This window comes from Monodelphis domestica, chromosome 6 (genome assembly GCF_027887165.1).
Source record: "Monodelphis domestica isolate mMonDom1 chromosome 6, mMonDom1.pri, whole genome shotgun sequence".
NCBI lineage: Eukaryota > Metazoa > Chordata > Mammalia > Didelphimorphia > Didelphidae > Monodelphis > Monodelphis domestica.
The window spans coordinates 108,144,373-108,159,624 of NC_077232.1; the positions used below are offsets into that span (position 1 = coordinate 108,144,373).

Genomic DNA, 15,252 nt, shown 5'->3' on the forward strand with positions numbered 1-15,252 from the left:
TCTTTCTCCTCTTCCAAATGACAGTCCTAAAAATACTTCAGGATATCATGTGTTCTCTTTATAATCTCTCTTCTAAAATTAATATATCCCATCCACTCAACCTCTGAAGTCTTTCTACCTTCCCATATCTCATATGACATGGTCTCCCGTCCCTTTGCCTCCCTCATTGCCCTTCGCTAGATGTATGTCCATAGCTTGTCAACATCCCCCCTTAAAATGTGCTATCCCAGAACTGAATACATTATTCTAGATGCAATCCAACCAAGGAAAAATACACATGGGCAATCAATGGAGAGGGAACTCTTTATTTAGATTTAGAGTCAGAAAAGCTAAACTCTAATATTGGATCTACTACCTACTCTGTGACCTCATGCAAGCTACAATTAATCTCTCTGGGTCTCAGTTTCATCTGTAAAATGGGACCATTAAACTAAGAAGCCTCTGAGGTCCTTTCAAGTTTTAAATCGAATAACTTCCTATGGACTAGATGTTACATTTCCACCAATGAAACATAAGATTGTGTTAGCTTTCTTTTTGGAGACACACTCAATGTGTTGGCTTCAACTCAGCATACAGAAGATACTGTAATTGGACTCCATACACATTCTCCATAAATACATTCTCTTTTACACACTCCAGCCCCAGAAGAGAGACTTTGCACTGAGTCTGGTTTCAAATATGTCAGAATGACTACACACAGGAGTCCCATTTCGGAAGGTATTATCCTGTAATTTGGTTAAGTAAAGTGATGGTAAAGAAATTGTATAGAGTAATTTCATGGTTTAAAAATCTGTTTTCTCCCTCTATGGATCTCAAAGATATAAACAAGATCATTACAGAAGGCACATAAAACCTTGCAGATCCCACAGATACCTAAAACTTTCCAAATGATGTTCATCTGACATAATTGAGCTGTTAAATTCTTAGCAAGATAGCCACTAATTAAGGGAGCTTTGCTTTTTTTCCATATATAACCACAATTGAATAAGAAATACTGCCTACAAAACATTGTTCAGAAGCAACTAAGGGAACAGAAATTAAATATGTACTCATAGAATCACTCTCTCCAAAATGATAGTATATTCTAGAATCTCAAAATTGCAAGAAAGGAAAGAACTTTAAAAACCATCTAGTCCAAACAAGCCGAGTCAGAATCCCCTCTACAACACATTTGATAAGTGGTTATTCATTCATCACATGCAAATGTCAGATGAGAAGTATCTTCATAGCAGCCCACTTCATTTATGGCAAGATCTTGTAATTGGGAAGTTTTTCTTTACACTATCCCTAAATCTACCTCTGCAATGGCTATGCATTGTACCCTTTTCAGTCCTCAAAAGACAAACAAAACAAATCGAATCCCTTTTCTTTGGGAACATCTTTTAAACGCTTGAAGATATCAATTATGCACTTCTTCCAAGTAATTTCTTCTCTAAACAAATTCCTTCAAGCACTCTTCATCTGGCATAATCTCAAAAATTTCTGATATAATGGTCACTTTCCCATGTATACCATACATTATTTTCATGGCACCTAGATCTCCAGCAAAACCTTCACCTCCTTAAACCTAAAAATATACTTTTCTTCATATAATCTCAGAATGCCTGCATTTGGGGGGGGGGTGCCAAATCAAGTTGTCCCCATTAGACTGTAAGTTCTTTATCAGAAGGAGGAAGAATTGTTTTATTCATTATTTCTATATCCCTAAGGTCCAGAACAACACACTTAATAAATCTTGACTGGCTCATTTTGAGTTTCTAGAAAAATCTCCAGTTCTTTTTCCTCATATTTCTGAAGTTGATTTTTTAGACCTTGGCCTTAACACTTTATATTTATTTACATCTGCTGAATTTCTCCTTATTAGGCCCTGGTCTGGCCTGTCCAGATCTTTCCAGTTCCCAAATCTGTCATTCATCATGATAGTTCTGTGTCATCTAAAAATTTGCTAAGCTTATCCTAGTTATTGATAGAAGTGTTCAATAACACAGAGTCAAGAACACACAACTCCCTTGGTCATTCCACTAGCGACCTTCTTTCAAATTATTATGGAAACATAGACCAGTTTGGGGTTCCATCTATTCCCAACCATATCTGAAACTACCTAATGGTATCTATATATCTAGTCGATATCTATTCATCCTGCTCACAAAAATAGTATCATGGGATACTTTGTGCATATGCATAAATTTTGTTAGAATGTTTAAAAACTCAAATTCTTGTTAAATGTTGGCACATTTCTAAACAAAAAAATTAAGACCTAAAATCTTTTGTTGATTTGAATGAAGCAAATTTGATTACCTCATTGAGGAACTGCCTAAATAAAGGCCTCCATATCCAATACACACAGAAAAGAGACATTGAGTTTCTAATCCCAAATTAAAATATCTGTTCAACTTTTACCAATCAGGCAAAGATTTCTCAGTCAACCAGCACTGATAACCTGAAACCCAAGAACATTGTAGAGATCCAGAAAAAAGCATTAGTCTTGAAATAAAAGGAAATTTTTTTCTTTCTCTACTTTAGAAGAGACAGCCAGACCCTAAAGACCCTAAGCCAGAATAATGCATGATACTCACAGCCATAAATAAAAGGAGAATAAAAGCAAAGTAGGCCAGAGCCTGATCCTGACCCTCAGAAGACTCTTCTTCTGTCACAATGAAACCTTAATAGCAAAAACAAATCCAAAATAAAATTCGTACTTCATTCTGCTTTGCTCTTATACAATATTTCTCTAAATTCCCATCTCTAGATGTCTTGTTGACAAGATATATTGTCATCTGTCCCTACTCCCACCCCAGCCCTTGCTCACCCTTACATTATTGGGAGAATGGGGGTGCTACCTTCCTGGCAATGTTATCTATGCATCACATCCTATCCTACCAATGGACTGCTGCCAGGAATGAAAATTCTAGATCAGACACCTCAAAGACAAGTTACCTTTTTTTGATGATATGCTTTCCATTTCAGTCGTTACTCTGAACTAGGAAAAAACAAATGTACAAGTGATAAAGAGATGCTTAGAAACCTTAGGACAGAGTCATTCATCTTTACCTTTTCCACAGACTAAATTTTACAGCCAAGAAGTAGTCACTTGCAAACTGTATTTGATTAATTCTAAATTAAAGCATTTATTTATCTGCTTTCCACATTTCCCCCGGATCATGTGTATTTTTTCTTAATGGCTTGTTCTGCAGAACATTCACATATAGTTGGTAAATCAGCTCATCAAAATTACTATAGTAAACTTTCTGAAAGCCAGCATAGGGAAGGAATGGACTGTTCTGCTTAATATAATATTCTGGCAAACAGAGAAAAAGTACCTACCTCTCCCTTACAGTACCCACCCTCAAAATTCACATTGTGCCTTTGTTTGCCCTTCAAGGAAGTTTCTTGGCATGGTATTAGCTGACATCAGCTCCTGAGGAGAGTTACTCCCAAGATCCAGTGTTTCAGACCTGATATTGAAGGCTGGGAATATGGCTGAAAATTACAACATCATGACAAGAGAAAGGGAAGGAAATGGATACATGAGAGGAGCTAAAAGAGCCCAGATTCTCCACATAGACCCCAGGTAAGTTGTAAGCATATACTAGAAGGAATATTGATTTAGAAAAACATAGACTAAAGGCTATAAGTACCTCCAACCAGTTCAAGTTAAGTAGAAAAGAACAAAAGTAGACAAGAAAGTGTATAAGCAGCCCATACCCGTGCCCAGGCAACCTACCTGAACCAACACAAGAGACAGGACCAAACTAATACCTGGGTAGCATGGCTAGAATTCAGGCAGCCAGGATGTGGGGACAACCAGACCACCACCCAAGCAACCTATGGCTAATCCAGAGCCTCTGAAACCCACCCTTGGACAACTGCAGAAGAGCAGGGGTAATGGATGGTAGGAGAAGAGGGAATGAGGGACGAAGAAAGTAAGTGAGGTACCATAAGGTAGAACCTGAACCTCTGTGAAGATCATCTCCAAAGACTATCAGGTTCTGGCCATCTAAGCTGCTGAGCAAGGGATCCTTTCAGTTCAGTAAATGCACAAATGCTACAACTTCATTATACCCTACCTTAACCCAAATCTATCTTTCAGCATCAAAGGAACACCAATACAAAACAATGTTTTGTATTAAGAGTTTTTCACGACTTAATCCCTTCCCACCTGTCCAGATTTATTACACATTATTCCTTTTCATGCATTCTATGGCCCAGCCACACTGGCTTATTTACTGTTTCTCACACACAAAGCTCCATCTCTCATCCCCTGTCCTTTGCAGTGGTGGTCACCAATCCCTAAAACTCTACTTCTCAGAATCTGGCTTATATCTTTTTTTTTTAAATTATGCCTTCTCTATTGGGAGGACGAGAGAGAGCAGGGAGTTTTCATGGTATTTTCATGTAACAAAAAAATAAATAAATTTTTAAGTTAATTCAAGCTGTACCTTCTATAAGATCCCCCCTTCAAAAGTAAATTTCCACTTAATGTGTATGTATCTCAATATGTACCTATTTATGTTCCTAGTAGCTCTTCCTTCAGAATATAAACTCCTAGAGGTCAGGTTCAAGTTCTTTGCTTTTGCATGGTGCCTGTCACATAATAAATACTTAATAAATGCTTCTTAATTGATTAGCATGGGTCAATCAAGGCACATTACTAACTGCTCTAGAATTTAATTTTGGGAAATTTCCTGACTTTTTATTTAGGGTAACACAACTAGTTCAAGTCATAAATAAGACCTGAACCCAAGTCTTACTGACTCTGAGGCTTGTCCTCTAGGCATTGTGCCATGCAGCCAATCCTACTATATTATAAATTAATCACATTCAGGAAGCAAGACCTACTTGGACATGGTGTGAAGGTGACGTTGGGTTCTTCAAAGCTAGCCCAGCAGAGTATGAATTCCTGCTGGTCCCACCAAGTTGGAAAAGTTTTCGTTATAGGTACAAGATGGTATGTCTGTTACCAGCCATATTGTGTTTGGAAAATACCAGTTTGGTGCCCAAGTAACAATTTTATTGGTTACATTTACTTTCAAACATCATCTATTTAGTTACAGAGGAAATACAAAGTGTATCCATCAAGGGATGGCCCACACATCAGACCTCCCTATAAGTCCCCTAAAATACTGAATTCCTTTCAGGACAGCCCATCCACATATAATTTCTGCCTTCCTATATAACCTGCAGAAAGTCAAATGGATGATGCCAAAAGGAAAAAAAAATCAAATCAAACACATTAGTGGTATTCCTAACCTCACAGAAATTTAGGGCCATTTGGCCATTCCCAAGAAAGAAAAACGATGTTGGTCTACATTGTTCTCAGGCTTTCCTAATGTGTGTAGTCTATATTTATGGAACAAGATCCTACAAGCTGGGACTAAATATTCATATTTGTTCAATATAAATATTTGGTAACAATTGGGGATGGGTGGAAATAACATAGCTAATTACCATTGAGCTATGGCAGAAGTAACGCAGAAATACTTGTGATAGTCAGGCTAGGACAAAGTGAGTCCATAGGACAGCATTGTTCGGCAATAGACCATAATCATCAGGTTATTATATTAAAGTGTTACTAAATATTCACTTAGCTACAAAAAGCACAGTGGGTGTGAGGTCTCTATAAGCTGTGCAATGGAAACTGCCCTCTTTGTAAGATGGAAGCTTGGTGTGAAGCCTCAACAAAAACTGACTGCAAAAGAAATGTTTACCAAGGCAGAGAAATACCCACAGAAGGAATCCGTTTATCATAAACAATACAAATATTTACCCTATTATTTAATGTGTGCCCAGCATGTCTGTCCTTAATGTAGCATTAGCTGACATCAGGAACACACCATATGTGCAAATAATTAATTCAAATTATGCTTTCTTCCAGTGAGAAAGGGGCTGAATTAATGTAAAAAGATATTCAGTAGCAAATCATCGAATGATCTCTCTATGTAACAACCTGCCCATATTTGCCTTTGTGAGCACATAGTTTTTAATACTTTGTCCTCATTGTTATTCTGGTGCCAAGAGCTGATGGTATTTGAAATGCTCCTACAGTGTTCCTTATGTAATCAGGAGTATGACTAACACAGCGATTAAAAAACTGACTGGGCTAAAGATTTTCTTATAAGATTAAGCCTCAGATACTAAGATCTTCTGAATATGTCCAGCTCTTCTAACAACAACAGCCAAAAAAGGCAACAAAAATGTCTGAGATACAAACAGGAGATGATCCATCATTCTAGCTTTTCAAGATAGAAAGACCAAGAAGCCTATTCATATGTGAATATTTTTTTAAGTTAAAGGACTTACTTGTTATTTATACTAAAGACCTACAGTTTATGTGAAGGGGTTTCTTGCCAGCAATTACATTATACATTTCCGTAGTTAAATGACTACATAGCAAACTTTTTTCTGCATGGATTTTCAAAGGGCAGTATCTTTTTTTAAGGCAATATTCAGACAAAAAGCACCACATAAAAATGGTGCAGGTGCTTAGACCAATCTTTAGGAATATGTATATCCCTATGACATCATTTCTAAAGAAATTGCCACAGGAACTTAACTTTATACTGTCTTTGTCCTGGCCATCTTCCATGCCTGGAATGTACTCCCTCCTCTTCATCCCTACCTCAGAGATTCTTTTGTTATTGTTCCATTTCAGTAATGTCTGACTCTGTGTGACCACATTTGGGGTTTTCTTGGCAAAGATAATGGAGTAGTTTGCCATTTCCTTCTCCAACTTATTTACAGATGAGGAAACTAAGGCAAACAAGTTAAGGTACTTGCCACGGGTCATACAGCTAGGAAATGTCTAAGATCAGATTTGAACTCATAAAGTTGAGTCTTCTGGACTCTAGGTCTGGCACTCTACTCACTGAACCTCCTAACTGCCCCATGTAGCCTCTATCTCTTTCTTTTAAGATGCATGTCAGATGCCAGCTTCTGTATATAGCATTTCCTGATCCCTACCCATAACTCCTGGTGTCTTCTTTTCAAAACTATCTTGAATCTAGATATTTTTATATATTTATACTTATTACCTTTATACTATGCTTGCATTTTGTGTGTGCTTAAGCACACAGATGCACATTTATATTTGTCTGTCCTTGCTCCTTGGGAGTCAGGAATGTTTAATGCTTTGTGTTTATATCCCCAGCATCCAGAACAGTGCCTGGTCCATAGGGTGCACTTAATAAATAATTACTGACGGATGACTTCACCAAAGTTCTCTCCACTAAGATGAGGAGAGGACTCTGGATTCTCAAAGGCTAGGCCAAGTTTGTCAAAGCAAAGCACATTCTACCAAGCTAAAAAAGGTTTTGAATGTGTGCCTCATTGGAAAACTGGTCTGACTGGCTAAGTGTGGAGAATCTCATCATGACCAGGTGACCCATTTTGGGAGGAGCCACTCTAGTGACTAAAGCATGGAAGTATTGTCATCTTTTGAGGCAGAGAGAATACAACTACAGAGGAAATATTTCTTGAAGCATTAAAGAAAATTTGTATTCATGTCTTATTCTCCCTTCTAAGCAGAAAGAAGCTCTCAGAGACCAGTAGTACATTTTTCTAGCCTTTGTAGCTTCCCAAGAATCTGGTTCATAGGAGACCCTTGATAAATGCTTGTTGGATTTCACTCTTTTAATCATATGGACTAAGCTTCTAACTCTCCCTTATACCACTACTTTATCCTTGTATTCTATTTACTAGTTTTTCACGTCTCCCTGCTTTCTAACAATAATTCTTGAGGGAAAAAATATATCTCCATAAAAGATTTTAAATTAATAAATTCCTTACCTTGTATCTCATATGTCCCTAGAGGGAGATTGGCATTTGCCTTTGGCTCAGATCTCCTCACAAATTCAGAATTTTTGACTCAACAAGGTATGGTCAATCAGTTTCCCAAAATAGCTACAAATAAGGAAAATCAACTTCTAATTTAGGGGGATCACTGTATTGTAGTGACAACAGGATTCTGGATCTGAAGTCAGAAGATCTAGATTCAACTCCAGTCTTTGCATATTACTACCTATATAACCTTAGACAGTGAACTTATTGTTTCAGGGTCTCAGTTTCCTCATCTGCAAAGTAAAGGGATTATACTTGATGCTTTCTAAGGTCCTTTCCAGCTTTCTGATCTTAATTCACTAACTTTTAAAATACAGAGTTAATTACTGATTTTCTGTTCAAAGAGAGGAGAAAAATGAGAAGTTTCACCTCGGTCCCTTCCTTTTCAGTCTTACCACTACCATCCTAATTCCTCCTGTTAATCTCTTAGTGTCTGCACAATAGTTTCCTAACTGATAAACCTCTTCCTTCCAGTCTCCTCCCATTACAGTTCATCCAGAACATTTCTAGGTATATATAAGTATATATTGAGTAAAGTGTTAGAGTGTATCAGATCATATTCCTGGTAGGTTCAAAAATGCTATGAGTCCATTGAAATGTTGACTTTTATGGCCCATGCTGCCAATTAAAAATTTGTTAAAGTCTCCTTCAAATTCTAAAATTACTCTTGCTACAACTTGCCAGAATGACTGGGATATTTTTTATACTTTCAAATTATATAACAAATAGAATAAATCCAAAAGAAAACAGATAACATAAATCCTTTGCTTACATTAAATATGACATAAATATTAAGTAGGTTGGCCAACTGTGAGTTAGAAACAAGAGAGAATTAATTTTGAATCCTTCCATATTGGATATATTCCTTAAGATTTTTCATACACCCGCCTATACTTCTCAAAATTAGAGTCATCAAGGCAATGTACCAGCCATGCTTACATCATTATTCCCTCTGTTAACAAGGGATATTAACCTGCATTCTAATCTACATTCCCCATGTTTGGAATGCACTCCCTCCTTATTTTAGAGAGTCTTTCTCTTCCTTTGAGATGAAATTTAAGAACATCTTCTAAATGAAGACTGTTCAGATCCTCCTAAGCCAATGGCTAGTGCCCTCCCTACTTTTCTTTATTGTATTTAACTACTTAGAATATCCTCATATTTACTTTCTTTAATGTAGACTATATAGAATTCTATGTCTTTGTTTACTCCTCCATTAGAATGTAAGCTTGTGAAAAGCAATTATTTTATTCTTCATACTTCTATCCCATAGTGCCTGGAGCATAGCAGGCACTTAATAAATGGGTATTGACTGAATAAAGGCTAGATAATGAACCTCCTTCCATCTGTTTGTTCAGCCAGTATAAACCAAGAAATACTCTTTCAGACATTTTGATGCCCTTTAGGAATGCCAGAATATGATATAGAACAAAACTATTTCAGTCACTACAACTTCAGAGAATGTAGGTTAGACTGCTAAGTGACAGAGTGGATAGACTAGTTAAACCTTAATTCAAATCTTGCCTTACACACATATTAGCTATATAATCCTGGGCAAATCATTTACCCTCTTTAGCATCAGTTTCCTCATCTGAAAAAGGGGGACGATAATAGCACCTACCTCCTATGTCTGCTGTAAGGACTAAATGAGATGATATACATAAAACACTTTAAAGCTATTATATAAGTATTAGGAAAGTCACTGAAAAATCTGATGTATATTTATTGCCTGGAATTTTGACCCAATAAATCACATAATCTATACTGGTAGCTCATGTATCACACCACCTAGTGGAAACAAACTGTTGGTCATAGACAAGAACAAAGCTAAAGAAAATTGTTTTAAAATATTTTAACAGAACTCTTTCCTATCTACTCCAACTGAAGAAAAATCAATACACACACACTGATGAATTCTCTAATACCCTGATTTCAACAGGTTCTTTAGCTCTCAATTCCTATAGCTAACATCACAACTCTCCTTCAACTGCTACCATAGTAGCAACTTAGATTTCACCATCACACAGAAGACTCCACTTCCAAGTCCTTGAAATCTGAAATCTGTCTTGTCAATCATCATCTTCTGCCTTTACCTCTCGTATACACTCTCTTACACTGAAACTGGTCTTCATCTTTATTGAGGCCTTGATCCTGCCATATTCTCCAAGTTCCTAAATTCTATTCTGACTTCACTTTTCTCTCTACCCAGTATTAAGCTAACAGTCAGTCATATCTCTCTCCTGACCATGTCATCTCCATCTAATGTTCCTCCTGCTTTTTGCTCTGCTAATCCCTATCCCTCTAAATCTACTTCCCTCATTCCTAATATCAGTTTGCTAAGCACTGCTAGGAAAAATTATGAAACTTTACTATTCACTGTAAATTCATTTAAAATTCATTTCTTATTCATTCTCTATCAAATTCCTGGCAAAACTGTTAAAAATCTCAATACTCTGTCAAATCTGTACTGTACCCCGGCTCACCACATTTCTCAGCAAATAAATTCATTTTCAACTCTACTGAAATAAAGACTTCTGACATGAGATTTTTTAACTCTTCTCTGTGATATAAAATTTGTTCTGACCTATCTCTGCCTGCACTCTTATCTTGAAGAACAGCATTGTTTTTCCTCCTCACCAAGGATTATACCACTTGTAACCTTACTCCCAAACCCATTCTTTTTTATTCTTCTCTTCTGTACCTCCAACCTTTCCCTCTCTGCTACCTATTGCACAAACATACTCAAGTAATTCCTATCCTTTTAAAAGCATAAACCAATTTTCTCTAAGTACCTCCTCAAACTATCATTCTCCTTTCTGTCCTCCAAAGCCAAATTCTTAGCAAGAACTATCTGTTTTCTGTCTCTACTCCTTTATCATCTGCTTACTCTTCTAAGCCTACCCACCACCGCTCTACTAGAACCATTCTCTTTTAGGTCACCTAAGTCCAAACTGACAAACCCAGCAGTGTTTTTTTAGCCCTCATCTTTGATGTCTCATTAGTATTTTATACTCTCCTCTCTCCGTTTGCCTTTTCAGTGCAGAGCTCCAACATTTATTCTTTGCTTTATTATCCATTTCCATAACTTTAAATATCAATTTTATATGGATGACAACCAAATTCTGAGTTCCATGACTGAGGCCCAGAGCCACATTTTTAACTATAATGCTAGAAATCTACATCAGAGTAGCACCAACAGTTCAACATATGTAGGACAGAACTATAATCTCTAACCCTTAAAAAAAAACTCTACCCTCAAAACTATTTTTTTCTCTTTGTGGTCCCATGTTCCTGGGAACAAAATCATCTGTGAATCTTTCTTTCTCCTTAGAGCTCCTCCTTCCTTCTCTTGGATTCTATTTCCCAAATATATCTCATATTCATCTCTTTTTTTTCATTTGCACTGACACCATGCTCAGGTACCCATTACCTCTCATCTCAAGTCTTAGAGCAGGCTGACTTAACTAGTCAGACTCTCTTGTCCCTATTCCAATGCTACCCCTACCCATCAGTTATTCCCCAACTGACCAACTCTGATCATATGGATCATTCTCTGGTTCACAAATTTTTAAGAACTTTCCATTGTCTATTAAAGAAAGACCATACTCCCTCAGCCTGGCATTTCAGGCTATTCTACTTGGTTTTAACTTACCTTTCCTGCCTTATCTCCTATTAAATGCTTTCATATGCCCTATATTTCCAAACAAACTGAAAAAATCATGAGTCCCTCAACTTCGTCTTGCCTTTTCCTGCCTTTCTGTTCTATGCCTTTATACTAAACTCTAAGCAGCTGTCGCTAGATGATATAATTCCTTCATCCATCCTTACCAGGGTCTTCTTCCCAGCCCCTTAATCTTTACTAATTGGGAGTTATCCAAAAATATTTATTAAGTACCTACTGTGTACAGAACACTGTAATAAGTACTAAGAGAACATTTAGATCCAATATGGGACCTGCCCTTGAGGAGCTTATACAAGCTTATACAAGAGATATACAAGCAAGTAAAAAGATAGCTATAGAGAAAGTAATAAAATAATTATAATAAATTGTTTCCTTTCTAATGAATATGTAAGGGGAAAACTGAAACAATAGCAATGAGCAAATCATGTCCTCTGTATTGTATTAGCAATTAATTAAATCAACCCAACAATACACAGAAACTAGTCATCTGCCACTGTATTTATTTTATTTCATTTCATTTCCCATATCTTGAGTATCCCCCAAAGCAATCCTATGCAGTAATTTTACCTTGCATGCACAAATCTAATAATCCCTCTTTGTTCTTTTCTAGCATTTCAGGCACCATTGTTATAATATTATTAATGTATATCAGATAAATTCCAATTGTGAAGTAAAAGTCCCAATTCCTATTTTCCTAATCATTCATTTCCACTTTTTCCAGGTAAACATCTACTGACAAGGTCTTACATATCTTATTTCCTTTATTAGCCATAATAGTTTTCTTCCAAATTATACACTCTTCTTCACTTTTTTTCTTACAAGTGCTTTTTTTTTGTTAATAAGAGGATCTAGTCAGTCTTCCCATGCACTTCAGAACCCTGTAAAACTAACAAGCATTATGTTGAAGATTGACAGCTACTATTTGACAGGTTCAGAATTAGGGGGTAGTCAATGAAAATTTCAGAACTACAAACATCTGCATCCTTCAGACTGCTGCACTATTCCTTTATCTATTTATTTATTTATTTATTTTTGCTGTGCTATTCCTAATGTGGTTCCTCATCTAACTATCCGTGCTGAGGGGAAATGAGTGTGGAGAGAAGAGAGGAGGAAGCCACACATCTATTTACTGTCTGACCTACAGCTCTGAGAAACTAGCAGACTTTTGCAAATCCTAGTGTCAACCCCAATAGAGAACAAATACTTGAATCAAAATGCACACCATCATAATCTAAACTCCAGCTTCATTCTATAAACACAGGTCTTTGATACCTGGTTTAACCAATCCAATACCCTTTTCACATTTTTTTATCCACTTCCAGTACATCAAAGGGAACTGATTATGCTATAACCATTTAAATATTATCTGAGAAAAGAAAATTTTTTGGTGTTTATTTAGATCATCAAACCAATGTTTACTTGCAACTGCATTTCATAAGGGAGTTTTTGTTTTCCTCAAGTCTTCCTTTTTAAGAAAGGATTGGTTGGGAAAGCTAGGCAGCATAGTGAAAAGAACACCAGGTCTGGAGCCAGGAAGACCTGGGATCAAATATGACCTCAAATATTTCCTAGCTGTGTGACTCTAGGCAAGTCACTTAACCCTAATTGCCTAGCCCTTGCTGTCTTCCTACAATTGATACTAAGCAAGGAAGGCAGGAAGGGAGGGAGGAAATGGATGGTGATTTCTTATACAAGAAAATGAAACAGCTCTTAGTGAACCAGCTAGAGATAAGGGAGTCTCTTATTTGTCCTAGATTCCATTTTACATTTCCTAACCATCCATCCCACCACTCATGGTCATCAGTTTTCTTATGGTTTAGCAAGATCTCCATTGCAGTAATGCCCACAGCAACTGAAATAATGACATTTAATGCTTTGGCAGTTCCAAAATCCATGCTTAAATGGGTCAGATATGACTCAAAAAAGGTGAACTTTCTTCAAGATCAACTATGGCGTCCTCCTATAAGATTTATAAGTCTCTGAGTTTTTGTGGGGTTCAGTTTGGCAGGATTGCTAAGGCCACGCCCCTCCAATCCCACAAGTCCTAGCACCACACAGGATCAGGGGATACAAGATACTCAACAGCTAATGGCAATTGGGAGAGTTCCTTCCTTTCCAGCAAGCTAGGGCACAGTACATTCTATTGATCAGAGAAAATTCCCCAGTGACAGGTCACTATATTATAAGTACACATGAAGAAAAAATAGACTGTTGGATCTGTTTAAAAAAATGTTGCTATGTCCTGTTTTATAAGCTTAAAGTTTGTTACGATGGGCAAAATTGTATAAAAGAGGTTTTGATCCTTTCCAAATGCAATTGTTATTGGCAGGAGGCAGTTAGGCTATTAGCTCTCTCTAGCAAGAAGCACAGAGGTCAGTAAATGAATTCCTCTCAAAATATATAACCTGCCCTAAAAAGTGAAAGTCATGGAAGTCACTTAGTGAAAGGGTAGGTGGCCAGGAGGGGTTTTTCTTCTCTCTCCTCTCCCCCTGGGCTACTACAAGGACATTCCCACCACTGCCAGGGCTAACTTCCTGTAAAGGGGCTAGCACATGAGGCAGGTCCAGCATGCAGGTCTCTGCACAGGAGTTTACAGCAGCAATTGATCTTAATGATGTCTGGAGACAAAGGAAGTCCTGTCTTCCCAGAGTTAGGCAATTGCATCAAATGAGTTATGGCTCTCCATGGGGTAGCTGGGACAGTCTATGAAGATCTAAGGTATGAGCTCTCCCTGAAGTTCTGTGGTGGCTATCCATCTAATGAGCCTCCTGTGAAATTTGTCGCACTTTGTTACCATTCCAGCATGGACACCCAAGGCAGTATCTGTTTGGATATCTTCAAGGACAGGTGGTCAGCCCTATATGACATCAGAACCATTACTATCTATCTAGAGCCTGCTGATAGAACCCAAAGTTGATGGCACATGCTGTTGGTTTTCTCTGGATGAACTCTAGAGCCTTTAAAAAGTACCTGGGGAAAACTGGCATGAAGCAGGTGACTAGCCAAGAAGCCTGACCCTGGTTGCCCAGCCTTCCTTCCCTTCATGGGTATAGATCTTTTCCCCTTCATTATGACCCCTCTTCTCCTTTTTCATACATATATTCTGTATCATAGAATATTTTCCTATTCTTCTGATGTTTTTCTTTTCTTTTTCTTCTTAAACTAAGTCATTAGTCCAACACTTGACATTAATGTCTAAATGAATTTTATTTTAAAATCTTGTCCATTCCATTGGTCTGGCCTTTTAGAACCCATGCAATGTATAAGGCATCTAAGAGGAGATTAGTGGAGAATTCATGTGAATACTGACATTATAATAGTTAAGTCTTTGGAAAGATGAAGTTCTTCACTTTAAATGGTTCTCTCTAATGGCTCATTCACATGGCTCAAGGGACTTAGACAAGCCAGCATTACCATTTCATGTCCTTTGACTATTCAATTCAACAAACATTAAGTGACAAAATGAGATCAAGAAACTAATATATGCGAAGTGCTTTGCAGACTTTTAAGAGTTATGTCAGTGTTAACCATTATTTTCATATTAGACTGTGAGGTCTTTGAGAGTAGAGACTTTTTTCTTTTGCTTTTCTTTACATCCCCAGTGGTTCATACAGTGCCTAGCACATACTAGGTGCTTAATAAGTGTTTATTGATGAGCTGACAACTATTTTGGGAACACACTGTTCTCAGTAAGGGGCAAGATAATGTAGTTTAGACTAGGCAAGGTCCCTGCC

The 15,252-nt window shown here is 37.2% G+C and overlaps 1 protein-coding gene and 1 pseudogene across 4 annotated transcripts in view; one reads left to right on the forward strand and one right to left on the reverse strand.

Moving 5' to 3' along the window:
- Positions 1 to 15,252, reverse strand: part of PPARGC1A (PPARG coactivator 1 alpha) — an 800,952-nt gene that overhangs the window by 699,315 nt on the left and 86,385 nt on the right. The window lies entirely within an intron of this gene.
- LOC130455150 (ubiquitin-conjugating enzyme E2 C-like) lies at positions 3,477 to 14,533 on the forward strand (annotated as a pseudogene).